This window comes from Apis cerana, unplaced genomic scaffold (assembly GCF_029169275.1).
Source record: "Apis cerana isolate GH-2021 unplaced genomic scaffold, AcerK_1.0 Chr0_AcerK, whole genome shotgun sequence".
In the NCBI taxonomy this organism is placed as follows: Eukaryota; Metazoa; Arthropoda; class Insecta; order Hymenoptera; family Apidae; genus Apis; species Apis cerana.
Window position 1 is genome coordinate 3806467 of NW_026893558.1, and position 13465 is coordinate 3819931.

The following is a 13465-nucleotide window of genomic DNA, read 5'->3' on the forward strand; positions in this document are numbered from 1 at the left end:
GGCTACTTTTACATTACTGCTCTAAGTTATTTGTATTAATAAAGGGTGTCCCAAAATTCATTCAAGATTTGAATTTTGCGCTATTTGTGCGATAGTGTTGCCAACGAAAGAAATAATATTATAATAAATATTGAATAATTCGAATAATTATTGAACAATTTACCTTCATATAAATTCGCATTCACAATTACTGTCTGATGCGAATTTTGAACTGGAAGCATCGAACCATTTTATATTCATCGAAAATGAGGCTGATCAAACAATAGTAGTTAATGGTGCTCGTTATCGCAACATAACAATCCAGTTTTTCAGCTTAAAATGCAAGATATGGAAATGAACGATATGGTTTCAATAAGACGATACAGCCCGAAAAACAATTACTACATGAGTTATTTCCTGGTCATAATTTCCCGTTTTTAATCAGAATTGGCCAGCCAAATCGTGCGATTTAACTTTTTTCTTGGGATTTTTGAAGTTTAAAGTTTATATTATGGCCGACAAGCCCACCTACTCCTTGAAGGAGAAAATTGAACGCTGTACCAATGAAATTCAGCCACATTTATACAAAACAATCATGGAAAATTTCAATAAAAGCGTGTGTATGTGCCAGCAAAATGTGCGTGAAGACCGTTTATCCGATATGCTATTCCATACATAATCCTATACTGTATATTTCATGGATCAATAAAAATTTACAATTTTTAATTACAAACCTCTTTTCTCAAAATTACTTCTTGCATGAATTTTGGGACGTCCTTTATAATCAAATAAGTTACAATTATAGTACTAAAAATTAAAAGATGAATTAAATTTTTAAATGAATAGTTTTATATTTGTTTGAGATAGCATTGATAATCTATTAAAAATATAATCACCAACATTAAATTTTAAAAGAAGTTATAATGAAAATGAATGAATTTGATATTATTATTATGTTTTTATGATAAGTTATATTCAAATTATAGTAAATCGAATAAATGGAGATTATTTGTATTCGATATAGTTTTGGAATGAAAAAAAAAAGTTTGAAAAATTCATATATCATATATTTAGAAGAGACTGAAAATTGACATATAGGCAGATTTGAAACATTTTTATATTTCCCACGTTAAAAATAAAAAGAAGCGTAGATTATATCATATCACTTTATATCTTATTATATATTTGTGTAGATTATATTAAGTTATGATTACTTTAAATAATTTTATTATCTAAAACTATCTTATTTTATTAAAGAAATTATTTTTAGTGCTGAAAAATATAAATATTTATTTTATTTATATAAGATTTTTATCATTATATAACGATATATATAATGATTTTTATAAAATATTATTAATTTTATACGAAAATACAATATTATATGCCAACTTTTGTTAGTTTCAGTAAAATTAAATATTGTTATAATTACTATTTTAAAATTCTATATTTAGAGAGATATGAGGCATATAGTCAAGGAAAATTTGGTACATATATTATACCTTTCTAAAATAATTTAATTTTGCATAATCTATTCAATAAATATTCTTATATAAAGGAATAATGATTTATATATTTTAATAAATGTCGTTTGAATTGAAATTTAAAAATTGTCGAATAAATTCACTTAATCATATATTAAAAATGCTATATTGAAAGTTATTAATGAAAATAAATTAATAAGAACAAAAAGCTTAAATATATAAAATTAATAGAATAACATTATCTGGATATATAATTAAATATAAAAATAATAGTTTCTTATTCAAATTTCATAAGATCTACGAACTGAAGAAGAAAAATTATTAACGAAATATTTATTAATTTCGATAAATCATAATTATGATATTTGTCATATTGTACGTTTCTGTTAAGATAAATGAAAATAATATAAGTATTGAGAGTATATATAGAAAATAAAAATCTTGCTTTAAAATTTTATATTCGAAACCAAAAGCATTGGATTTAATATCAAATATATTTCAAATAGTGGCTCATATAATGTGCTAGTATAAGCATTCGAACAAACATGTTTTATTATGAAATTTTTAGAAAATAAACTATTTTGTTTTTCATGCTTCTCACAAATTTATCGATCTTCTGATAAGTGAAAACGCTTGAGACATTTTACACTGTTTATGAAAAAATCTTTTTTAAACACATTTTTTGGTTAAATTTAAAAAATTTATATTTGTTTTTATTAAAAAATAGAATATTAAATGTAAATGTGTAAAAAGATCAAAAAAATTTTATTTAATTTCATTTATGCAATTTTTTTCAGAAATATTAATTCTTACCAATTTCTTTTGTATATGTATATACTTATTTATAGCATTTTCTTCAATATTTTATAAAAATGAAAAAAAAATTGAATAAAATCAAAATATAAAACGAACAATCTAAATAAGATCAAAATAGAAAAAATAATTTATTTTAATATATAATTATTATAGTGTACAAAATATCTGAGTTAAATGAAAAAAATCTAAATATATACATATACATATATACAATGTTTATAAAAAATATTCTTGGACGATAAATTCTAAATATCAAAATAATGGAAAAATTCTTATATGTTCCATAATGACTATATATTTACCATAATGATTGACCATTATAACCATTTCAGATAGAATGAAATGACAGTAAAGCTTTTTAGTGTGATACATTTACATTATAATATTGCAATGTATCAATGAAATAATAATCTTGTATTTTTCATACATTATTTATATAAAATTTTTGTGAACTCTATTATAAAATATCTGTTACTTAACAATTTATTGCGAAAAATTACAGCAAACTTTATTATGTAATACGTTTTCTTCAATAGGCAAATTAAAAAAATTAATAGATAAATCTTTTATATCATTTTATTCAAATCCACAAATAAATCGTTGAATGACATTTAATCTGACTATATGAAATTTACAAAATCCTATATTTCAAATTAAAAAGTTGAATATATTTTTTTTACAATTATTTACTTGTTGGGTAGTGAAACCAATAAATAAAAATGTTTAGTATGAGCTAAATGAATATATTTAATTATAATAATTGCATAATATCTATCTACAAAACATTTCAAATAAATGTATTGAAAAAAAAGGTATCAATTATGAAATTGTAATATTGCTGGCAATATTCAATAATAAAATCACAAATAAAATTTCAGTGAACTTTAAATTCTATAACAGTATATAATTATTTATTTAACTTATTTCTTCTTAATATTTTTACGAAAATGAAACAAATATTGAAAAATTGTTGGTATATATTTTATAATGTGATACAAAAAAAAAACAAGAAACAAAAATTTCTTTTTAAATAAAGATTGAGGAGTATTTTCTTAAATTTTGTACTTTTTGGACTGTGATTAATGTGTAATTTTAATATTCTTACATTTAGTATTTAATATATAATTATTTTCTTTTATTTTTGATTGTTTGTTATTAAGAAATCACAAATATTCGTAATTAGTTATTAAACTGATAATTACTAATACTAATAATTAAATTATTTTTATTATTTAATTCAAGAGAATTTTATGTATTTTTTAAATTTTACAATATGATTTCTAACTTTTTCTGATTATAAATTTTTTTATAAGAAAAAAGATGAAATTTTCAATGTTATCAATAAGGATTTAATGTTTGTAATGATAATGAATTCACTCGAAATTTTTTAATCATTTAAATCATTTTTTTTTTGAGAATATATATTAATAATGATATCTCCTCAAAAAAGTAGTTTTCTCATTTTCTATCAGTATTATAAATAATATCAAATATTTTTATTACGTTATAGTTATCTTTATTTTGTCAATTTTATAAACAATATCAAATATATTATTGATTTAATTTGAAATGTGACTTTTGAGTGAATGCAGAGTCTGACAAATTAAATATCAGAAATTATTACAACATGACTTTTTATTTTCTTCTAAATCAATAATTATTATAATTGTTATGTTCATTTGATTAAATTTTTCTTATCATTAACATAAAATATTGATACTACATAAATATCTAATGCTTCATTTTTCGATACAATTTTTAATAAATTTTAATTTTGCTATGTTATGATATTTAAATTTTTTAAAATAATAAGTTTTCTATTTTTTCATAGAATAATCATTATTTTTCATAGAAATGATTTGATTACAGTGATTCATATTAAATCATTTCATTTACAACTATTTGTTATCATTTATGACCTTAATAGAAAATAAAAGGATTCTTATTTAGCAAAATATATTTCTATATGTGCACTATCCTTAATATAAAATTATTTAAAGAGTTTGTAATTGATTTTGAGATAAAAATATAATCTTATATTATAATTTTTTATATTAAATTATATTTTTATTTCAATATTGCATCAATAATCTAATATTCTGATAAAAAAATTTTATAATTAGGAAAAATTAAAAATTCATAACGTTAAAAAATTATAGAATCTATTTAAACAGAAATGATAAATGAAACTTTGTCAGTAATGCTTCAATCTCACTTCAATTACATCCAAATAACGATTTTTGGAAATAATGTTTAATTGGAGCAAATTCGATGTTACAGATAATCACTTAGATTATAATATTCTTGTGATATTTTTGAGATTATGTAATATAACTATATTGTATTTTTTGATGACTTCATTTTTCTTCGTGAACTCATATAAATCATATTTTACTGTCACTAAATAAATGCATTGTTTTGCATTTTATTTTGCGAATTGTGTTTTGTTTTTCGAATGACTATGAATGAATTGAATTTGAAGTGTGAATTTGACGCTAATTTTAAATTTATCCAAAAAGAAAAGTTTTGATACATTTAAGATCTTTTGTCCATTTATTCTATTCATCTCTTTATGTGTTATATTGAAAAGACAAGAAGATTTAATATGTGTAAATGATAATTCTATTTTTCGAATTTTTTTTTTTTGAGAATGAATATTTTAATAGATAACAATCTGATACATTATCAATAAAATATTTTGGCAAGTTCAAGATTTATGGCACAGTGTAGAAACTATATCATTTAATTAAAATTATTCAAAATTCTGATGAATACAAATGAATGAATATTTCACAAAAATAACGATTGTTAACGTGTTAATAATAAACATGGTCTGACGACACTCGTAATATATAGTTTTCAATATTTAAACTTGCTCAAAACTAGACTGATAATAAATGAGTTTTCTGATATTGCCAAGAAATATTTATGAAAGTTAAGAAAGTTCTGAAATGTTAATTAAATATGATTAATAAAAATTATTAAAAATATGAAAAGTATGAAAAAGATATATGTATATATTTCTATATTGCGAATATAGAAATATCGTCCAAATAACGATACTTGAAATTATTTTATAAGTTCGGACTTGTTGAAAAAAACTGAATATATATTATAATGTAATATAATATTATAAATATATATAATAATATAAATATATAATACATATAGTAATATTGTAATATATATACAAAGTAAATGTATCTCTCGATTTACTATTATAAAAAAATATGTATACAATGACAAGTAAATTATTAATATTTTTTTTAATTTTTACATTGATACATATATATATATATTAATAAAATTTTAAATGAATTTTTTTATTTTTAGATTCTCATCGAATTAATGAAAATCAACGATGGTTTGTGTCGCCGATGATTTGTAATCGCCGTTCTATAATGACAATAATTACAAAAAAAATAGGATAGAAAAATTTCTGAAATAAGACGATAACTGTAATAAAATTTTATCATATTGTCGTAATACAGAACTTATTAATGGATTAAAATCAATAAATAAATATATATATATATATAATAAGAAATATAAAAAAATATATATAAGGATATTAAAATCACACATCGAATTTATATTTTTCTACATATAAAATACTAAAATTCTTCTGAAAGAATTTTTTTTTCAACAAAATTTACAAGAAAAAACTTTTGTTCTTTCATTTCTTTTTCTTATTTTTTTTTTTTGCATATTATATTATGGAAATAGAATTTTTAAAATCTTTTTATTCATATGAATTAGTTTATATTTACTCATAACAATGTATTTATTTTAAAACCATATTATTTTTTTAATCTTTGTAATCATTGAAAAATTTTTGAATAAGACAAATTGAATAAGATAAAAAAAATTATTAAAAGAAATACATCAATTATCAAGTACAGACGAAATTAATATATAACATAAAATGCAAACTTATAATTATAATGAATTCTTATAATAAAGACTATTTTTTTCAACATATTCTTCAAATTACAAGGTATTTGATACATAGCAATATATAGAATTCTGTAATTTTGTAAAATAATACTATTTAATATAGAGAAGAAATATAGATCGTTTCATATAGTGGATAGCTATAGATATTATTAATATAATATAATCTAAAAGTAAATTTTGAAATAATTGCAAACAATTTCGTGAAAAAGTACAACATTTTAATCAAAACGAACAAGAAATACGATTATATTCGAGAAATATTTTTATGAATAATATAATACAATAAATATAAAAAATTGTAAATGTTAATGCATCAAATTTATATTGGTATTATTTTAAGTATATGCGTATATAAAAGATATCCCAAAATTCATGCAAGAAGTAATTTTGATTGAAAATATAGATTTACAATTAAAAATTGTAAATTTTTCATGTATTTTTCATTTATTGATTCATAAAGTGTACAGTATGGAATTATGTACGGAATAGCATATCGCATAAATGATCTCCACGCTTTTGCTGGCACATATCCACTCTTCTGGTGAAATTTTCCATGATCGTTTTGTATAATGTCTGAATTTCATTGATACAGCATTCAATTTTCTCCTTCAAGATGTGGGTGATCGTGGGGTTGTCGATATAAATTTTAGACTTCAAAAATCCTAAGAAAAAGTTCAATCGTTAAGTCGCACGATCTGGATGGCTAATTTTGATTACCAAAACGGGAAATTACGATCAGAAAATGATTTTTACAGTAATTGAATTGTTTTTGGGACTGCTTGTTGAAACCATATGTCATCCATATCCATATCTTGCAATTTATATCAGATACAAAAACTGGATTATCATGTCGCGATAACGAGCACCATTAACTGTTATTGCCTAATCAGCCGCATTTTCGAAGAAGAATGGTTCGATGATGTCTCTAGCCCAAAATCCGCATCAAATAGTGACAAGTTTTGAATGCATTTGTTTCTTAATAATTACTGGTGGATTCTTTGAACTCCAAATACGACAATTCTCTCATCATCAATCAAAAATGATTTTGTTCGAACTATAGCTATCAAACCTTTATTATTTTTAAAATTTTTAAAATAATTTATAATTGCTCAACAATGAAAACGCGTTATTTTTTCGGATAATGTTTCATTTTTAATAATCCTAAACTATCAGCTGTCTCGCTGTCTTTTTCTTTTTCTGTCTTTTTGACAATACTTTACCGCACAAATGGCATAAAATTCAAATCTTGCGTGAATTTTGAAACACCCTTTATTAAAATATGATGAGCGTTATTATTGTATGTTTGTATAAGCACAGAGTATAATATAGTACATGATATTTTTTCTCCAAATTTATTTAAGAAATATGTATTTCGTATTCATTTATAATAAATTAGAAACATCGTCAAACTTGTTAGAAGCGTCAAAGAAAACGTCAAATAAAAAAATTATAAGATATTTTATATAGGCTCTTTTACATTCTACAAAAATTATTTTTATAAATAACTACTATATTAACTTCTATCGTGAAATAAAATTATTATATTTTTTATATTATATACAAAATATATAGATTCATATGTAATATTAAGATTTTATAATTAGAAATAATTATTATATTTGCTTCGAGAATTAGATATTTGCTACTTAAATAATTCCATTAGAAACGAGACAAGATGTATATTAATATATCAATTATGTTAAAGTTTATTTTGATTTACTTTTATGAAAGATTATTTTTATATATTTTTTATATATTATTGAATTCTGCATATAAAGAAAAATTATGAAAAATTATTTGTCATTTTAATTGTTGATTTGACATTTGATCATTGGTCTTGCGATATAATATTGCATTTTCAGTGGAACAATCATTAAAAATAATTATCAAACTTGAATTGGAGCACAATTTTCAAAATCAAAATATTTTTTTATTCTATTATATAATATGCATTACCAAAAGATTAAAAAAAAATTGGGTCATAAACGTACTGTTTTTTAATTTTATGTTTATTTAAATTCATTTTATTTATAGAATATCTCTTTTTTTATAAATTGCTCATTTACAAAATAATTTTTTTATATTATATTTTATATTATATTATACATTTTTTTTATATAAATATTATTTTTAATATATATATTTTTTAAACTATTTAATGATTTTTAGAATTTTCAAATCTATTTCTTAATATTATTTATAATTAAATATTCTATTGAAAAAAAATTTCTATGCTCATATTATAATACGTTATAATATATATATATATATATATATATATATATATATATATATATATATATAATATATATATATATATATATATAATATATATATATATTATATATATATATAATATAATAAATATAATATATATATATATATATAATATTTATATAATATTATAATATAATATATATATAATATATATATATATATATATATAATATAATATTATAATACATTAAGGGATTACTACATGCAAGATTGCACAATTTTATTATATCTATGGTGACAAAATTTCTATATAATAAATTTTATGACAAAAATTAGAATATGTTCATGGATTTTCATCACAGATTTTAATCAAACAATAACATATAAATTTTTTTAAAATGTGAACACAATCAACATAAAATGGCGATATTTTTTTTTTAATGCGAAGCAAACTTGATATAAATAATTTGGTTATTAAAGATTGCATTGAACTGGTATTAAAAATCTTGTATATAACATGTTTCTTTTATTACGATATATATAATGAACTCAGGAAGTTCTCTTTTATCAATAGAACTAGATGCAGATTTTAAAATTAGAATTAAGAAAATTCATTTATTTTGTAAATACATATTTAATAAAAAAATCATCTTGTAAATTTGTAACATACAAAGAAATATATTCTATAAATATGTGTCTCACAATAAAAACATTCTATAAACAAGAGTATTATTAAAATATAAGTATTCTCTTTTTTTTAAAAAAACGACACATTTATAACTGATGATTCATTTTAGATTGTTTTTTGTAACAAAGAAAAACAAAAAATTGATATTAAAAATTACATATAAAATCAACTTTGTAATTATTTTTTTTTAAGGGATCTCTACCGATCCGAAGAAATCATCTATAATCATCTATAATGTATGCGATTATAATATTTTTTTTTTCATAGTTTAATAAATTATAAATAAAATGTTGAATTTCTCAATTTTTGAACATAGTTAAATATGTATCTTGATATTTTGATAGTTTATTTTAATTTAATTTATTCAACTCAAATTCAATAAAAAATCTAATAATTAAAATAATGTAATGAAACAAAAATTTTTGTTTTATAGTCTTATGAATTAATTTTAATTAAGTTAAATTAAAATTTGATTGCTTATACTGTAATAATTATTCATCTAATTATTTATTCAATTGTATTTACAAATTAAATTTATTAATTACTTTATTAATTTATTAATTATATTTAAAAATATGAACTTTACAATTTATATGTAATATAATATGTTTTATATTGTAGAAGAATATGCAACATAAGAAAAGATATTATTATATTCATATAAATGGGCAAAATTCAATTATACAATATCAAAATTTTTGCGAATAATTTAAAAAATAAAACTTATCCAATTACATTAAAAAAAAGGTTATTTAAAATAATTGTAGAAAAGGTATCTTCTCTTTAATTTCGATATTCTTATATATAGAGAACAAAATTTGGGAAAATAATTTTTTGGTACAGTAATATAATAATACAAAGATTCTCATATCTATACTTTCTATTATCCGAATATCTTAATATACGGACGTTCCATTATCCGAATATCTTAATATACGGACGTTCCATTATCCGTATGTTTTCCGTACAACGTTTTGTAGCAATGTTTAAATATAATATACTTAATTATACTTAAATTACAAACACTATAATACAATTACAAACATAATAACAAATATAAATATAATAAATATAATAAATATAATAAATACTTTCTTGTGTTCAACCGATTAAATGTAATCATATCAATTCTGAAGCAGAGAATGATATCACAGTAGCAAGTAATCGAAAACGTAGTTTTAACTATTCAACAAAAGAAATACAAAATAATTAAAAATCTTGAAAGTGTTAAAAGTGCAACAAATTAGCAAGAATATATAATGTTGGGAAATCTGGAATCACAGATATTAAAAAACAGAAAGGCAATATTGAAAATTATATACAGAATATAGATTGGATGGTTTGAGGCGCAACAGAAATGTAATTCCTTACGCAGCTGCTTGTAAAACATTTATGTGACTTGCCTGCTAAAAAGATATAGGATCCTTAGATGTTGAAAGAAACTATTAATTTTTTTCATTTCTATTTGAATAAATAATGTTTAATGCAAAAGAAAGTAATTGTTTTATTATACGAAACTTCCACTATCCGGTCTCTTTGCGATTACAGGAGTCTATTGTATACCGATATATATAATTATTTTCTGCATATATAGTTGGTATTCAGTTTACAATAATTACAAAAAATGATTGCTATTATATAGAAACCTGTTTATTTTATATATATATATATATATATATATATATATATATATATATATATATAAAATATGTATTAAAATATTAACATTTCTCTTGTTTACATAATGGATCAATTAATATCATTTTCAATATGTATTAATAGAAACTAGATATTTTATAAATCCTTCGAAATTGCAATGAACAATGTAATAATATTAGTGAAATAAATAAATTAATATTGTTATTATTGGAAATTCAGTTATTATAATTTTGAACTTTTATACATTATTTTTGTATTTTATATATTTAAAAATTTCGCAAATAAAATGCACAAATGTGATATTAGTTTTATTAACATATATTTAGTTAATATATATATATATATAGTACATATATATATATATATATATATATAGTACATATATATATATATATATATGTACTTTACTACAAAGTATACGGACAGTAAATAAGCGATTATACATTAATATTATTACAAACGCACACACGGTCGTAAATAAATAGTCAAAATTCAATAATAATAATAATTTTATGTAAATATCTGGAAAAATGAATTTAAAATAATTATGATCATAATCATTATAATCATTAAAATTGAAACATAAACTTTCGATCAAACTATCACACATATTGTGCTATTATAATAATCAATTTCAAAAAAATGTAACACTAAAATATATTTGTTAGTAATATTCATCTATAAATTTATAATAAATGACGACCTAAACATATCGACCTAAACATATAATAATTTCCTTTCTAATTCTTATATTTAATTGCATAATATTTTATAAATAGTTATTTGTTAATATATTCCAATTTGAAATTTGATTATTATTACTCAGTTAATACAAAATTTATAAAATTTTTTTTCTTTTTTTTTGCAATGGAAAATTAATATTTTCCCATATCATTTCTATTAATAAATGCGTCATTTTTTACAAGAACGTTATTAAGCATGCTACTATTTTTTCATATTTCATTTTATAATATTCATTATATTCTAAAGTTATTATTGTCATTTTATATCTAATTATATTTCTATCCATATCATATTTTAATTTGAATGAAATATCCAAATAGTTTAGCTTTCGAAAGCTAATACTCTGTTATTTTCCACATAATTATTAGTAAGGAAAAGCATATTTTCATTTAATGCTTTATTAACCTTTAATAATATTACATTCATTGATCTAGATTCGGTTACATTTTTGATACTTACCTATTGAATTTTAAAGATGTACGCTTTTGTTTATGTTCGCATCCGCAATAATAATATTGTAATGGTTTTAGTGGATGTAAACTAATAGTTGAAAATGCCTTTCGACAGATTTGCAACAAATATATATTTCTTAAAAATGAATGGACTGTATAAGTAGTTCTTGCGTCAATTAGAAAATTGGGTTTTTCATAAAATCGTAGCAAATAATTATATTCCAGGATCAGAGCACAGTGAAATGTTAGAATGAAACTAATGTAACTGTATCTGGCAGTCGGACTATGATGTGTTCACAATGAAATCTTCTTAACGAAACGTGCGTGCCTTCAGAAAAATCCTTTTTTAATTTAATTGGGTCAAAATTTCTCGGTAGAATACACCAATAATTAATAATATCGCTGCCGATTCGCAATTAATATCCATCAAATTCAAAGAAATTCCTCGCTTGCGCGGTGATCTGTATAAAAGATTTTATGATAAACAGATCGGCGCATCTCTCTTATTAGATTCGCGGAACTAGAGCAATATTATTTGTTTTGTCTTTGAATCAGCCGTATTTGAAATATGCCATCGTTAGGATCGGTTCAGCTAGTCTGAAATATATCAGAAATATACAATTATAAGTATTGACTAAATTCTCAAAGACAATCTTCTCACATCACATCGTTCTTGTTTAAACTCAACAGAGACTCGTGCGCGGTAAAAACAAAAAGAATTTTTATATGAAAAATTTTTCCGAATGTAATGTTTATAAATCTCGTGAATAAGGCTCGCAAACAGTTTATATTTAGATAATTTCAGAATATTTTCATTTTCTTTATTCTATGCATTCTATTCAGTTATTTTATCACATGTTTTATCATTTCTAATTCTATATCTTTTTATTTTCATAATCATATTTTTTTTCGAAATTCTTTTAATTTGCATTTTTATATTATTGAAAAAAATAATACTCGATTCATTTTTATTTGTCTTTAAATCTATTAAGCGATTTTGAATCTCTCATTATATCCCAGTATATGTAATTTCTTAATTTTGTTATCTAATTTTCATTTACGTTCTTTTAAAATTTGTAAATATGTTTAATGCATAATTTAAATATATTTAAATGCATATAATTAAAATATGATTTTATCAAATATCAAATACATAAGTATTATTAATATATTAATTAATAGATAAATCTTTTATATCATTTTATTCAAATCCACAAATGAATCGTTGAATGACAATCTGAATATATGAAATTTACAAAATCCTATATTTCAAATTAAAAAGTTGAATATATATTTTTTTACAATTATTTACTTGTTGGGCGGTGAAACTAATAAATATATGGGTGAAACTAATAAAAAATGTATGGGTTTATCTGAATGAATATATTTAATTATAATAATTGCATAATATCTGTTCACAAAACATTTGAAATGAATGTATTGAAAAAAATAGATATCAATTATGAAAT